Source organism: Bactrocera oleae, chromosome 5, assembly GCF_042242935.1.
Source record: "Bactrocera oleae isolate idBacOlea1 chromosome 5, idBacOlea1, whole genome shotgun sequence".
NCBI lineage: Eukaryota > Metazoa > Arthropoda > Insecta > Diptera > Tephritidae > Bactrocera > Bactrocera oleae.
In genome coordinates this window covers 2,382,432-2,399,386 of record NC_091539.1, presented here as the reverse complement: position 1 = coordinate 2,399,386, position 16,955 = coordinate 2,382,432, and the positions used below count along the sequence as shown (strand labels likewise).

Sequence of the window (16,955 nt, the reverse complement as noted above, 5' to 3'; positions counted from 1 at the left end):
CCACTTTAATAAAAAAAGTAAACGTGCATAGCGAGCTAAAAAAAATAGCAGAAATCTGAAATAGAAAAAAAATTAAATAAAAAATAAAACATTTCACTTTCGCTTTGACCAACATTTCCGGCGTCACGACACACAAAGCTCAGATCAAATTGCCAAAAAGGAAATGGAAAGCAATACAAAAATTGTATATGAAATAAATTGCAGAAAAATGATGAAATGCATGCAAAAATTAAAAAAAAAATGCATAACCCGCACAGAGGTCGCAAGCGATTTGCCCCGCATAGCCGGCAAACAAACAGCATTCACTATTTTGTGGCACGAAAAAGTAAATAAGAAAAGTAAAAAATTAATAAAACAAAAATTTTAATTCATGGTAGTTTTAAATTATACCATTTTCCGCCTTTGTTTGTTTGCATAGTTATCGGCAATATGTATATTTCTATATATGTATATGTGTGTGCTTGTGCGCAAAACGCTCGTTATACTCTCGCAACCTGTTGCTACAGAGTATAATAGTTTTGTTCACCTAACGGTTGTTTATATCACCTAAAATTAATCGAGTTAGATATAGAGTTATATATATATAAATATATATATATGAGATGAAGAGACGAGTTGAAATCCGGGTGACTGTCTGTCCGTCCGTCCGTCTGTCCGTCCGTCCGTGCAAGCTCTAACTTGAGTAAAAATTGAGATATCTTTATGAAACTTGGTAGACATGTTTCATGGTACCGTGAGACGGTTGGTATTGCAGATGGGCGTAATCGGACCACTGCCACGCCCACAAAACGCCATTAATCAAAAACAAATAACTTGCCATAACTAAGCTCCGCAATAAGATACAAGACTGTTATTTGGTACACAGGATCACAATAGGGAGGGGCATCTGCAGTTAAAATTTTTTTTTTAAAGTGGGCGTGGTCCCGCCTCTAATAGGTTTAATGTGCATATCTCCTAAACCGCTAATGCTATAATAACAAAATTCACTAGAAGCAAATGTTTTTAGCACTTCTATTGACGGTGTGAAAATAGTTGAAATCGGGTGGCAACTCCGCCCACTCCCCATATAACGGTACTGTTAAAAACTACTAAAAGCGAAATAAATCAAGCACTAAACACGCCAGAGACATTAAATTTTATCTCTGAGATGGTATAAGATGACTTTATAGGAACCGCGTTCAAAATTAGACAGTGGGCGTGGCACAGCCCACTTTTAGGTGAAAACCCATATCTTGAGATCTGCTTAACCGATTTCAACCAAATTCGGTGCATAACGTTCTTTTCATGTTTCTATGTCATAGTGCGAAAATGGGCGAAATCGGATTACAACCACGCCTATTTTCCATATGACACCATTTTAAATACCACTTGATTCTTTCACTTTCCACTATGCAAATCAAGCAACAATGATTATATCGGCGTAAAACTTTGCGTGAATAATACGTTTAAGGTATGCCACCTTGTGACCAAAAATTTTCTAAATCGAACCAAAACTGTTCAAGCCCCTAAGTACTAAATATGTGGACCCCAGTGCCTATAGTTGACCTTCTACCGAAAATATCAGTCAATCCACAAAGAAATCTCAAACGAGTATACCATTTGACTTTGCGAGAGTATAAAATGTTCGGTTACATCCGAACTTAGCCCTTCCTTACTTGTTTTCATTACTTTTTATTAGTTTATTGCTGCTCATTGCCTTTTCGCTACTTTTTTGTGGCGTCAGTTGTGTATTTTTTGTGCCATCGCTGACAGTTTTGGTCATGTCGCACACACACACACACACACTCGCACACGCGTGTAAACAATCCATGTCGCTTGCAACAATGCGCCAATAAAGCAACAACAAGTCATTTTTAACTGCCTTCGCTTTTGCGGCTCTGTAACGGTATTTTATTACAGACAAAATCGACTCTGCAGTGTATGTCATTGTCTGCTGCTGTGATGCTGCCACAGTTTCATTATTTGTTTATTGCCTTTTCGGCAATAATGCTCAGCAAATATGCGCGCACAATTGAATGTGCACAAATAGTTCTTGCGTCGATTTTATGGTCGATTGAAAAATTAAATAACTTAATTAATTAAAATTTAAAAATAAAATAAAAAACTCTACAATATGAAAATTAAAGATTAAAGAAAATATTTGTTTTATGTATGATATATGTATGTATATATTTTTTAATTTATTTTATTTTTTTTAATTTTTAGATATGTTATTTTTTTTCTTATACATATACATATATATATATTTTATATAAGAAATATATTTATTTTACAAAATTTCTATATATATCATTTTATTAATTTTTCCTGCATCCACTCTCAATTTTATTTCGCATTGACGCAAATCGATTAAATTTTTTTAATTTTGGCATTTTAAAATTGTATAAAAGGTTTTATTTTATTTTTTTCTAATTTTTTAGATATTTTTTATTTCATTTTTTCTAATTTTTTATATATTTTTTATTTCATTTTTTTTTTAATTTAAAATCGTTTTTTTTTCAAAATTTTATTTATTTTTATTTTTGTTATATTTTTGCCTTTTACGATTACTGCATCCACTCTCAATTTTATTACACAATCTATTTCATTTTTCTTTTTCGCAATTATTATGTCTTTTTTCGTATTTTTTTGACGTTAGTGTCAAAACTGTCATTTTCAGGCGTCCGCAGTGAAGCAATGGCGTTGCAGAAAAAAAGCGATTGGATACTATAAAATACTTCAAATGCAAATTTTCGCTTATAAAATGCATATGTGCGCAATAATAATGAATAAATTAAGCGCAGCGCAAGAGAGTTTTATTGAAAAGTTTTTGTGGCGTTGCCATATTTGTAAAGAAATTAAATAAAATATTAAAAATGCTGAAATGCATTAAGAATGAAATTTTTGAGCAAAAATTGCAAACAGTGCAAAATTTTTCCTAACTGAAAATTGAGAAAAAATGTATAATTTAAATTCTCAAACAAATCTTTGTTTGTGTATGTTATGATATAGAAAAAACATTCGGATTTTATGTGAATTTTTTTTTGTTTTTTAAATTATAATAAACCAAATTTTTTATGGTAATAATTAATTAATTTAAATTTATTATTATTATATTTTTATTTTTTATTAATTAAATATAAGTTTCAAATTTCTCCGTTATAATTTTTCAATATTTAAATTTACAATTTATTTTGTAATTTTCTTTTTTCAACTTATGCGCTTTTAGCGCTCTCTTTTTACCACACTGACGTAATACCCGTTTTTTATTAAGCATTCTCTTAAGCTATTTCGCCCACTAAATACGTTCATAAATGTTTATAGCCAACAGCCACTCACTTTTTCTTCACACACATGTTCGGAATTTTTTTGTAGCGCCATTAAATTTATAATGCTCTAATTGCCGCTAAATTTGTGAACTGCTTGTGAATATTTAGCGTGAAAATGTTACTTTTGCTTTAATCTTGTTTTTATGCGCGTTAATTATATTAAATATATAACAATTTGGGTATAATATATTCGCATGCGATAAAAAAATTGTGACATCGAAGGAAATTTGAGCAGTAAAATTTGTTAAATAAGTTTGTGCATGATATAATGTTTAAACACAAAAAAAATTACTGTTAATTAAATATATAATTCTTTTATATCAAAATTTACTGGTAATTAATTGATTGTTTTCATTTAAATTTACTGATAATTGAATATATCTTTTATAATGTACAAAAATTTTGTATGTGGTTGAAATTTGAAAAAAGTCACTTTCAATTTAATCACTGAAACCGGAAGTCAATAATTTTTTCTACGCAGTAGTTAATACAATAATATTTTAATGCAAATAACTGCGATTATTTAGCGTAAACTGTCAATATTAATGTTTTTTTTGTTTAATGTTAATGAGGCCACAAATCTGTTTGTGCATTTTTCATGACACTGTGTGCAATTAACTGCAATTTTCAAAAAAAAAATTAACTTTTGTAATATGATGCATATAGGCGCATATTGTGATTAAAAACCCTAATAATATACTTATTTACATATAACGTATATACTTTTTTCTTGTTATTTTCTTTTTAATAAATTAAAAATTTTTTTTTACTTTTTTTAATTATTATTTATTAATTTTTTTTCTAATAATATACTTACTTATGTGTATATAATTTTGTCATGATATTTTCTTTTAAATTGTTTTTTTTTTATTCTTTTAAATTCTTAAAATTTTTTTTTTCCTTTGTTTAAAAAAATTTTTTATTGACTTTACAAAACGCTTTATAATTTTGTTATTTATTTTTGTTTTTTTCTGATTATATACTACAATAATTTATAATGTAAATAATTTTGTTCATGATATTTTCTCTTTAATTCTTTTGTAATAACCCTTAAAACTTTTTTTTAACTTATTTTAATTTTTTTTAAAATTTTGTTATATATTTATTTTTTTTTTTGTAGTATACTTATATGTATTTAATTTTTAAGGATATTTGCTTCTTAATGCTATTTTAATACATTTTTTTTATTTTTTTAAAATATTTTTTTATTCTTTTTTACTAACTTAAAAAAAATTTATTTTGTTATTTATTTTGATTTTTTTTTTTCAATAATATACTAACTTATAATGTATAAATTTTTTTCATAATATTTTCTTTCAAATTTTTTTTAATGTGTTTTTAAATTCTTTTTTATTAAATATTAAAAAATTTTTTTTTATTAATATTGTTAATTATTATTTTTTTTTCTAATTATAATGTACATAATGTTTCAGAACATTTTCTGTTTAACTTTTTTTTAATAATTTTTTATTTTTTTAATTCTCTTTTATTGAGTTGAATTTTTTTTAATATTTTTCAATATACTTTTTTATTTTTTTTTAATATTTTTTTAATCCATTTTTTTTATAATTTTGTTTTTGATTATTGTGTTTTTTTTTGGTTAATATTTTTGTTTATATTTTTATATGATTTGCTTATTATTATATATGTGTATATTTTTTTTAAATTTCTTTTTTATGTTTTTTTGTTATTGTAATTTAACTTTTTTCTTAATTTTGCTTGTGCATAATCCATTAAGCTATTTGACGCTTTAACTATTCCTAACGGACTTTTTAACATGCAGTGACAAATTCTCGACATATGTATATATTATATATGTGTATCGTAATTGGTCGATGTGTGTGTGACATGAATCAATTACGATATACATTTACATTTGATAACCATTATAGACCACAAAAATTAAAAGTCTCTAATGTGGTTAGTAAATATGTATATTTGTATGCAAATACTACATGTAGCAATATAATAATATATTTTGTTGTTTTATGCCTTTAAGCTGGTTAAATATTGATAAAAATTTATGTTGACAGCCAAATTGACAAAGGATGTGCCACAATGAAAATAATATTAATATATTAAAAAAAAGTATATTATATAATATATGCGTGGTTGCATAAATTAAAATAATATCTATATCAAATGAAGCAAAAATGTCCAACCTTCTATAATATATGAAACTCACCTATTGGTGGCCGTTGTAAGAAATGCATAATTGCCACACCAGCTAACTTTCCACCACATAACCCCAAGCAAAGGCATCGCCGCACTACAACATTTTTCAGCTACACTACAACAACAGCAACAATTTGCATTACAGTCTCACATTTAACTTTGACCGATCGGCGCGTGTCGCTTGTCGCGTGTCAGCTGTCAGCGTTAAAGCGTGACAGTATCGGCGTGGCGACACAATTTGCAGCTATTATTGTATTTTTTGCACGATTTTCCTTGCAATATTTAAATTTTTTACTCTGCTCGCCTTTTCCGCTCGCTACAACACCTCGTTCTAAATAAATAAAATAATGTTTGATATGTAACCTCTATGCATTTTGCACACAGTCATCAGCGCGGCATTTGCCTGCGCTCACTGCACTTTTATTTTGTTATGAGTATTTGCATTTTTTATGCCTCGCAATTTTTAATGCAATTTTTGCCATAATAGTAATTCCAACTACACTTTTTCACTTTCATTTTCTGCCAATGGGCGTTGGAAAACCTTGAGCCAATTTGCGCACTCTTGTTTTTGCCTCGTTCTAACACGTAAACTACTGTCGCAGCCATATATCTGGAAGATGCCATGTGAGAAAAAGATTAAAAAATTGGAAACATTTTTTAAGGCCGAAATTTTATAGCTAAACTGTGTACTAAAAGTCAAAAAAGTCTTTTATGAAATATAGCGTACTAAACTTAAATTGACAGTGAATTAAAACCGTACAGCCAAAACTAAGTAAACACTGGACCAAAATTGGTCAAGTGATAGTACTAAAAATTTGCTGTACGGATACGTTTTACAAGTGCCATAAAATGTGTTTCAAAATTTTGAGCTGCAGTGATCTTCACCAAAATATGTAGAGAAAAATACTACAATTATAAAGTTAAAACGAAAAATCAAGTAGTAGTACTAAAAAGTGTACTAAAAGCTAATACAATACAATTTGGGCAAGCAATTTTATTTTGCACAGAAGCCTGTAATTTGGCATCAAAGTAGATTTTCATGCTGGTAATTTTGAAATTGATTAAAGTAATGCTGGAAAATTTGTACTAAAAAGTAGGATTTAGTACTAAAAACTTTACTTTATTATTGCTGACCAATGCATTTCTTAATATATTATAAATTTAAAAGTTTAAAAAATGTGTACTAAAATCGTACCAAACGATAAAACGAAAAAATGTAGTAGTAATACTAAAAAGTGTACTAAAAGCGAATAAAATGTTAGCCTCTAATTTGGGCTCAATGTAGATTGGCAAACCGGAAATTTTTAAAAAGTGTGAATTAATACTGAATATTTAGAACTAAAAAGTGGGCTACAGTCCCAAAAGAACTTATTAATGATAACCAATGATTATTTAGTTATATTAAAGGTTAAAAAATATCAGAAATGTGTTATAAAATTGTACTTAAAAGTACTAAATAATATCTTAGCTTGCCAATGCTGCTATCGATGTCAAAAATGTGTACTAAAAAGTACTAAAAAAATGCCAGCCCTATATCAAAGTTTTAAAAAGTTCAAAAATGTGTGCTAAAATTGTACTAAAAAGTAGTAAAATTTGAATTTTTCATAATTTTGTTAGTTTGCATATAAAGCATGTAAGCAATATTGGTGCTTTCGTTAGTACTGAGTAAAATTTCCTACAAGGCAACCTGCCAGCAGTTAGTGTGCCAGCAAGCAGGCCCATTTGCCAACAATGCGGTTGACTTTTGCAGCCAACTGGTGCACATTTGAAATTTCTGTCATTTTGCGCTTTTTATGCCGTTTATTTTCTACTTTATTTTAATTTCTAGTTTGTTTTTTATTTTTTTTTTTCTATTTTACTACTTTTCTGCATATAAATAATGCCACTCAAATTGGTATAATACCATACATACTTCCACGCTTGACTTTGCGCAGCCTTGCTCATTTTGCACTTTTGCAAAACAAAACTTTTCCAACTTTTTGAAACTTTTGAAAACCTAACAACTCTTTTTCAAAGCCAGTTTCAAAATGTTGCTGGTTACATTATTATTTTATTATTAACCGATTTTTTGTTTGACTTTTCAATATTTATATTCTGTTGCGAAAAAATTTTTTTATTGTTCTTTGCAATTAAAATGAACTGGCATAAATTTAAAGCGACAGTTGCTGATAGTAGTCTAGTAGATAGGCAAAAAATATCGCGATATATAAAACTATCTTAGTTTTTATAAATATATCTATACATATGTGCTACATAATATTACTGGGCACACAGCAAGCAAGCGCATAAAAGCCAAGTAAAAACTTACAGAGTTGCTTATCTGCAGTCAACATTGCCGTTGGACAAGTTTTGCTATAAAATTTTTATTTTGCACTTAATTTTTACAGAAAATATTTAATAAATTTATTTAAAATTTTTGTAAAAATTACTTTTTTCATTTTCACTAAAAAAATTCAATTATAAAAAAATTTGTATTTCAACAAAAAATATTTAACAAGTGAAAAATGTATAAAAATTTCACATATTTTGGTATGAATAATTTAAAATTTTCTGCTTCCTTCTAACTTTAATTTAATTTTTAACAAAACCGCTCCATGCATATAATTTGCTTATATATGTACATTTACTGTTGTGCCACTTAATCATATCTCATACTCACCACACCTATAAACCCCTCTTCCCCTCCCGCAACAACCCATTAAAGCGCCAAATCGACCTAATTTGCAGCATCCACAATGAATTCCACTCAGCCGAATCCATTTAAATGCAACTATCTGTGTGTGTGTGTGCGCTTGTACATCCATACTCAATTACACTGCAATTTAACAAATTTAGTGCCGTTGAAATTACAAATTAAAAATTAATATCTATAAAGCTCTCAACAGCCCACCTGCAATCGCACTAGTAGCTGCCGCCTGGCTTGCTTTGCAGTGGCTTTGAGCAGTCCGCTGCCCTTTATAAATGGCAATTTCGGCAAGGAAATTGGAAATTCTTTTTAATAGTCTAACATATCTGCTATGCACGGGCATAGTATTTTAATGCGCCATTGCACTAAATCAACGACTTCGACTATGATTTGCTTAACTCGATTGCCGAGGCATTGCGGCAGCCGCAGTTGTTGTAGTCAGCAACAAATGATACAGGCTGTTACATTTAAGCTAGCGCATTTCATATTGCAGCATTTTGTGCAAATTGCGATTTCGGGACTGCTGAATAGTCGCAACGGGATCCCGAAAATTTTCGGGATTCTTCAATTATATGTTTTATTTCGATTATTATAGTATAATAAATAAATATTTTCCGGACGACTAGAAATCGTGCATTTCGGTATTCCCAAACACTAGTTTGAACACCATTCAACAGTTAGGCAACTTACTTACCTTTTTCCTACCCATCTACGCTCTTGCAAAGCCGCATTCTTGCCTGCTGTCAGTCACTCTGCAATCTTTGACTGCATCAGCTTCTTCCGCTTCTGCATCTTCTCTCTCTCTCTCTCTCACGCTTGCCACGCTCTACAGCCACTAAATACGAATATTAAATTTTATTCATTTCATCTTTTGCCATACAAATGCAGTTTGCCTCTTGCAAGCAATTCCCACTGAACGAGCGTATGCAAGTGCCAAGCAGGCATCATGGCTCATAAGCTGAGAGTCAGGCAAGCAGGCTCGCTGGCATATGCAGTCAGACCACTGGCAGTCGCTCTTCCTACAGCATCCTTGATTGCATCCAGCATCAAAGTCAATTGTCGTGATATGCTGCTGGAGCAACAGCAACCAGCAATTGTATGTAGACCCCGAATGCCCTTTAGCAAAACCCTACGAATGTCTTGTCACCCAACCAACGCCAGCCGCCTTGCTTTGACTGGAAATGGGCAGAAGATCGCCAAGTCACTCACTTCACTCATTACAGTTTGTAGCCACGTTTGTCCCACAGCAAGTTGGACTGCTGGTCCTTTGCTGCTCAGCCACAGCTACAACTGTCTTCAGCTACTTCTACTGACTAGCGACTGCTTGTAAGCCAGCACTGTCGTCACCACCGTCGGCGCGTACGACGACAGTGACGACGTGACAAGAAAATCAAATTCGCAAATTCTGTACGGACCAGCGAGTGACACAAGCCAATCGCAATTGCTGTTAGACAGTCAAATATGCGAAGGAGCAGAGGCTGCTCTCGCAAGAGTAACAGTGAAGAAGGCAAGAAGAGCGTAGTGGTGGGCAGGACGAGTGCGACGATGAAGCGGCAAACACGCCGTTGGTTTGCTATGCAATAACAATAATAACAAGCACACTTGTAGAGAGAAGAACAACAAACAAGCAGGAAATGCAACAACAACAACAAAAGTAAAGCAGCAACACCGGCAGCCATCAGTAGCAGGCAGCAACAATATTGGTGTTGTCGCCGCCAATAGAAATTTGCTTTGATCGACATTGATTGGAGTGGCAGCGTTAGGTTTTGGCTTTGGAATCGAGCATTGAGCATTGAAAGGCGTATGCAGTGCGGCGGCAATGTGAAGGGAAAGCGCGGAGCTTGTGTATAGCGCCGTAAGTGGCGGCAGTGTGGCACGTAACAGCAGTAATTTTGTGTGGCTGTGGCAAGCATATGAGTGCTGTTTGTAGCTGGAAATTGCTTGGCGCCGGCAAGCATATGTGTAAATAAATGAAAATGAGTATTGCGGTGATAGTAATCGCCTAAAAGTATGCTTACTCCTTTTCAACGACTGGGAATTTCGACGAGTTTAAACACTTTATGCAATTTTTGGTGCAGATGAGATTTGATATTTTATAAAAAAAATTATAACCAGATTTTGTGTAGTGAGCTTTTCTATTTTTTTTATAGCACAGAGGAAAAATTATAACTAAAGTTGACACTGCGTTCTACTGAGCAAAAAATTTAACACAAATTTTCTGCGTCCTGCATATTTATTAAAAACTATTTAACAATGTCTTTCTACTAAAACCTCTATAAAAAAGAAATCAAAACTCAAAATAAATTTTTTTAATTAAATAATATTTCAGAAAAAAAAATTACTTTTAATATATGTATATTAATATACATATATGAAAAAAATTATACATTGGATAAATATAAAAAAGATAAATATATAAAAATGTTTGACAATATTCTAACTCTACTTTCCTTACAAATACTTTTCTTGCTTCCTTCAGTTCCGCATTCAGTTTCGTCATCTTGTTCAGAAACTTGTGTAAGAAATTTTATATATTTCGGGACTGGAGATTTCATATTCGGAATACCGAAATATTACGTTTCAGTTCAACTCGCTTCTATTTTTTAATAGAAATTTTATATATTTCGGGATTGGAGTTTTCATTTTCGGGATCGCGAAATATTTCGTTATCTTGATTAGAAATCCTTGTATGAAATTTATTTATTTCGGGACTTGAGTTTTCGAATTCGGGATTATTTCGGGACTAGTCGGGATTTTCAACTTAGTATTGTTTGCCTGTTAAATATGATAAAATATAATAATTTAAAAAATTTTTAATATTTGCAGTTACTCCAATTGACTTATTTGCCGAAAATTATGGCTACAATGGATGACTAAGCGTGCCAATTCTCGGCAATTGTGTAGTACAGATTTATAATAAATATTATATTACTGCCGACAGATTTTCTAAAAGCTCCTAATGCCGTAATTTTAATTTTTGCCTATATTACCCACCATCCTTCTCTAAAAGTACACATCACTGTCTGTATACTTAACATAACGGCATAATAGAAATTCTAAAATTCGTAATAGACAAGCGCTGACAAGTCGTGTTGCTAGGCGAAATATTTTTTATGTAGAAATTTAATGAGCGCATACGCTATTTCTACCTATAGACTGGCTATGCAAAGTAGCAAAAACGCTCCGTCGACGACAATCAAACCAATCAAGCGGCGAAAGCAAATGTACACACGAGCGCTTGCAGAAGTACATTTTCTGCACACATAGTTACGTATTTAGGCACTCATAACGCCCATCGCACTGTTGCTCAAGCCGCGCGCTTATCCGCAGGGCCTTTTAACAGCACATGTCTATATACTTTTAATAAGTACTGTCGTGTACGCTCAGCGCTTGTATGAAAGTTGAATGTACCCAAGGCTTTGCCAATTCTAATTTCCTTGTTGGCTGCCTCGGCAAAAAATCTTAGCTGCAACGCGTCTCTAAATATTCTGCACCAGCCAAAGACATAGACGCGCTGTTTGTGGTTATTCCTCTCCTTTCATCTACTTCATTCTTTTCGTGGTTCATTAAGTGGTTCGCTGTTGTGTTGAGTACAACCGCGCGTACTCACGTGCCCACTTCTAGACTTATGTGTGCGTTTATGGCGCATCGTAAAGCTTCTGTCTCGCCAGGTTGGCCGTCACCGCCGCCTCCACCGCCGTCGCACTTACAGTCGCAGTCAAAGTTATTGAAGTCGGTGTCCGCCTGCTGTCGCCTCGAGTTTGTTTTAGTACGTGCAACATTTTCTTTAATTGACAAGTGTGTTTATTTTTAATGAAGTGTCAATGCTGACGGTACACCTATCGGCGGATGTATAAAGTGTCTGGCCGTGTGACAATAACCGGCAAAGAAAGAGGCGTACAAATGTTTTTTCATTAAGTAATTAACAGTAAATCCGTAAAGTGAGCATTTAATTACAGAGAAATGTAGTTGAAGTAGTGAGAAATTAAATTAGACAGCATGAAGCTAGTTATTAATGTATAGACTTTGAATCTGGACAGCCTTCCGATATATTTACGACTTGCTAGAGCTCACTGAAGGCCGTTTCTTCAAGTGTTGAGTATTGTATTAAGAGCCAAATAAGAGGAGAAGCTCATACAATATGCTCACTTTGACGATACTAGGATTTCAATTAAGATTTCGGACTTACCGTTTTGTTGAACTCGTTGGATTTGCATTCTCATGAATATGAATCACCATTCGTCTCTCATTAGATTTTCGTAACGCTTAAAAATAACGGAAGACGTCTTTCGAATGCTCCTAGTTTACTTCGTTCTTACATGCTTGATTCCATCGGTCTTCAAAGACAAGTGGTAGGTCGATAACTAATTGGTTATTGGTGTGACAAAACCAGTCTCATTTGTTAGATAATATCTATATGACTCTGGTAGATGGCAATGGAATATGTCCAAGCATTTCCATTTGCTCTTCCAACTTTCCACCGTGTGTTTCTCAAGGAGTCTTTGTAATAATTTTCGAACATCCAAACGTTTCGTAATATCGTAGATGGATTTGAAGTAGCTTCAAAAGAGAGGCATGATAGCCCAATAGAGGATCCCGGGTTCCGAGCCCTGATTTCCTAGAAAATAATTAAGTCCACTTTTGAAGACTGAGCCACAATCCAGGTAGTTACACTTCTTTAGTAGTCATAAATTCTCTGGTTGGCCGCTGAGAGTTTACATTTGTACTCTTGGATGAAAAGCCACCATTCGTTGTTCTGCAGCTCTCTTTTTAATACCGCAATAATCTCCTCGTCCTTAATGGAGTTCCAGTGCCCCCAACTTTACTTGCGTTGCAGCTCATTATTGCTGGTGATAGAAAGAAACTATAACAACCAGCCGTGCTTTGAAGAAAAATTAGATACTGGCGAGCAGCCGCAACAATGGCAACAACAACAACCAACCGCAAGTAAAGCTAGAGCAGGGGTAGCATTAGCAGTTACCCAGCAACAGTTGGCCATGGCCACTACATGGTGCTTATATGGGCATTGCCAAGCCGACAGACGGACGGACTTGTAGGAGTGGCAACCGCAAATCCAATTAGGCCAAGTGTCAAAGGGCAAATTGGAAATTTTTCAGTTGAGACAAGTACAAGTGCAGCGAGCAGCAAATGAGTCAGCTGCGTGTAGATGTGTGTGTGCGTGTGTGTTGTTGTACGGTTTTGTTGCCTCTGACGCTAATTAAACTTACTGGCTTAATGTGCTGCTGAACAGTAGCCTAAGCAGAAGAGGAGGAAAAACATGCAACCACAACAACAATAGGGAAGTGCGGTGGATCGGCTGATTGCTGTTGGTTTTGCTTAAAGAAGCCAACGGAAGAAAAAATGCAGGAAAATGGCCTTTGTAAAAATAGGCCGCACACATTTAAGCCCGTTTGATTTGCGGTTTACTGCAGCAGCGCTTGAAAGGTAGCCAGCGCTACATAGCTGTTGTGGCTACGAAGGCGCGCTCGCATGAGAGGTTAAGGCTTGGTTGTCAGCTAGCGTAAAATCCGCTGGATTTAATGCGTTGGCATCGCAAGGCGGTTAATTAAGTAATTCTGTGGTGAATTTTTGATTGTTTCTTTTTTCCAAAGAAATTAAACAATAAAAAATATTTTAATTTTTTTCAATTTTTATTTTTTTTAATCTTTTGCTTTCTTGCTTAAAAGTTTTCAATACCTGATCATTCGATTAGAAAAAAATGTATAATTAAAAAAAAAAATTATATAAAACAATTTATTTAAAAATTTTTTTAATATTTTTTAATAAAATAGGTATAAAATATTTTTTAATAAAAAAATTAATATATGCATGTATATATTTAAATATTCCTTCTTTCATTTAATTCAAAATAATTTTTTTAGCCATTTTATTTTTAATTTTTTGATTATATTTTATAAAAGAGTTTTCATAATTAAAATTAAATAGTTTTTATTTTTTATTGCAATATGTTGTACAAACCAAAACTTTATTATAAAATATATTTACTAAACATAGATTCTATTACTTTTACACTTGACGGGGCACAACTTGTGCAACCAACTAAAAAATTAATTTTGGGTATTAACAAAAACTACTATATCAATTGTTCTAAAACTTTAAGTGTATATTTATACATATTTTAAGAATACACAGTAAATTTTTGAGGAAAAAAATTTAATATTTCTCGAGTTTACAGTTTCGAGCTGAAGTCCTCCACTGCTGCAGTAATTACGGCCTTCAAGGTGGATGAAACTTAAAAAACAAAATTCTCTGTCAAAAAATATTTTACTTCTGTCGAAAAAAAAATCAAAAATTAACAAAAATGACGGCGTTTTTTTAAGTTGAATTTTATACAAATATTGATCGTTTATTGGCCTGCCGATAATCGATTTTTGATCAGATTGAAAAAACTGGTAGGCCATTGTTTGGAAAACTATATACAGAACATACACAAATTTGATAGTGATAAAACCAGTTCTCTTCGAGTAAGCACTCTAGCAATTTAGCAACAAGAAGTTTTGAGAAAAATGCGTCTAAACATAAAGTGATGAAACCGATGAAAACTGTAACTCAAAAATTATTAGTGATATCGAAATAAGAAAAAAATTGTTTTTTTTTAATTTCACAGTGGGTGTAACTCCTAAATTCTTAATATTTATACCCTGAACAGAGTATATATATTTGTAGCACCCAAAAAAAACGTCAGAGACCCCATAAAGTATATATATTAATGAACAGCGTGACTAGCTGAGTCTATTGAGACATGGACGGCTTTTGTCCATCTGTCCGTCTGTTTGTATACATGTATGCGAACTAGTCCCTCAAATTTTGAGATATCGGTCTGAAATTTGCCACCCTTCCTTTTTTCACCAAGAAGATACTCTATTGTCGAAACGTCCAATATCACACCACTGTAGCATATAGCTGCCATACAAACTGAACGATCCGCATAAAGTGCTTGTATGGAAAACTTTTTCATTTGACGAGATATCTTCACAAAATTTGTAATGAGTTGTTGCCTAAAGCAGTGATGCTATCTTCGAAAAAATTGTTCAGTTCTGATAACTATAGCATATAGCTGCCACACAAACGTAACGATCGGAATCAAGTGCGAGATATTGCAACCGAAGCTAACGTTTTTTCTTGTTTTTCATAAAATTCTGTTCAAAAAAATTTTTAAACGCTGTTTCAATATTAAAAAAAAATTTTGCAAAAAAAATTTTATTTTATATTTTATATAACATTTATTTTGTTTATTTTTTATAGAAGCTCTATATATTTTAAATCTGCAATTTTAATTAAGCTTCTTGTTTTAATTTTAAGCTTATTTTTATTTAATAATTTTTTTTAATACAAAATTATCATTATTTTTAGCTTTTTTAATATTCACACTTTACTTATTACATTAAAAATTATATTATTGTTATAATATATTATATTTTTTTTTTGTTTGTAAAAAATCTACTTCACAATTTTAACCAAAAAATTTTTTTTATTCTATTTTCAGCATAATCGGCAATATGTAAGTAGATTTCCAAGAATTATTAATCACCTTTTGTATATCAATATTTTTCGAAATATTTTTTAACATGCATAATTAACTTCGCACCTCAAATAACTGTATTGCGGCTTATAAATAGCGCCTGAATGCGGCAAAGTGCATATTTCATTTGCAATTATCATTTGAACTTTTAATTTTTGCAAATAAATTTCCACTGAAATGCGCATAATTATGCATTAACTATTTACATGCACCGTTATGTGTGTAATTCCAAAAATTTTAATGCATTTCTGCTTTCAATTGCAAACTTTTGCATCATTGCACTCGGCGCGGTACATTATTCATGGCGATTTCCTGCAACAGTCGAAAAAAATGCATTGACGTTTTGCGTGAAAGTTTTTGTTGCGGTTGTTGTTGTTGCAGTTGTCATGCCTAAGCGCGAAATTTGACCTAAAAAATGTATTTTAGATATATTATATAATTCTACTTTGGGTATTTCATATTCGATACGATTTTTTGCCGCTTTTATTGTTGAAAGAAATATTTTTACAAAAACAAAGCAAATAAGTAAAGCGCACACAAAATAAAACTGCAAATAAACGAAACAATTTTTATTTGCAACACGACTATGTCACACGAGCGGCAAGCGGATGTGCGCCGCTATGTGTGCAAACTTTTGCACATGAGTGTGCATATGTGTGCGTGCGTTTTTATTTATATTTGCATGCTGCTATATTTGTATACATGCATGTGTGTGTGCGCAAAAAACGCATTTATACAGTGTTGCATTTATATTAGATTTTCGCTTGGCCTGCGGCCGCCGCACTGCGCTGCTGCGCCGCTGACCTGCTGCCTGCTTCCTCGTTGATTTCGTGCTGCACTATTTTCCTGCGCATTTTTCGTTTGTTTGCTGCTTTTACAAGTATTTATAAATATTTTTATTTCAACTTTTTTGTTGTTTTGCAAGCAGCGTTGCATATTTTCGCCGTTTGGTTAGTTTGCCGCGAGCTTTTGTAGAATACATATGCAAGCAATGACTTTCGTAATGCTGGAAAAAATGCAAATTGGATTTCGCGCTGTATGTGCGTGTGGATGTGTGTGTATACTTTTGCACTTCCCGTGAAATGATATCCTCAGCGGCAGCGATAGCGGAAGAAAAACGCTTGGCAGTCGCGTTATGGGAGCGTTTTAATGGGGCGCGCAGAAGTGACAGCAGCGTCTAAATAAAACAACAACAAAAATTAAAAATAATGCAGTTCAAAATTTAACTGTCCGTTTTTGTTTT

At 32.4% G+C, this 16,955-nt stretch overlaps 1 protein-coding gene across 2 annotated transcripts in view; it reads left to right on the top strand.

The window, feature by feature from the left end:
- LOC106619447 (uncharacterized) overlaps positions 1 to 16,955 on the top strand; it is a 178,130-nt gene that overhangs the window by 136,257 nt on the left and 24,918 nt on the right. For both annotated transcript variants that reach the window (XM_036359477.2, XM_070109496.1), the window contains one exon: positions 15,677 to 15,691. The gene's annotated coding sequence lies outside the window, so the exon portion shown is untranslated. The remainder of the gene's footprint in view (positions 1 to 15,676; positions 15,692 to 16,955) is intronic.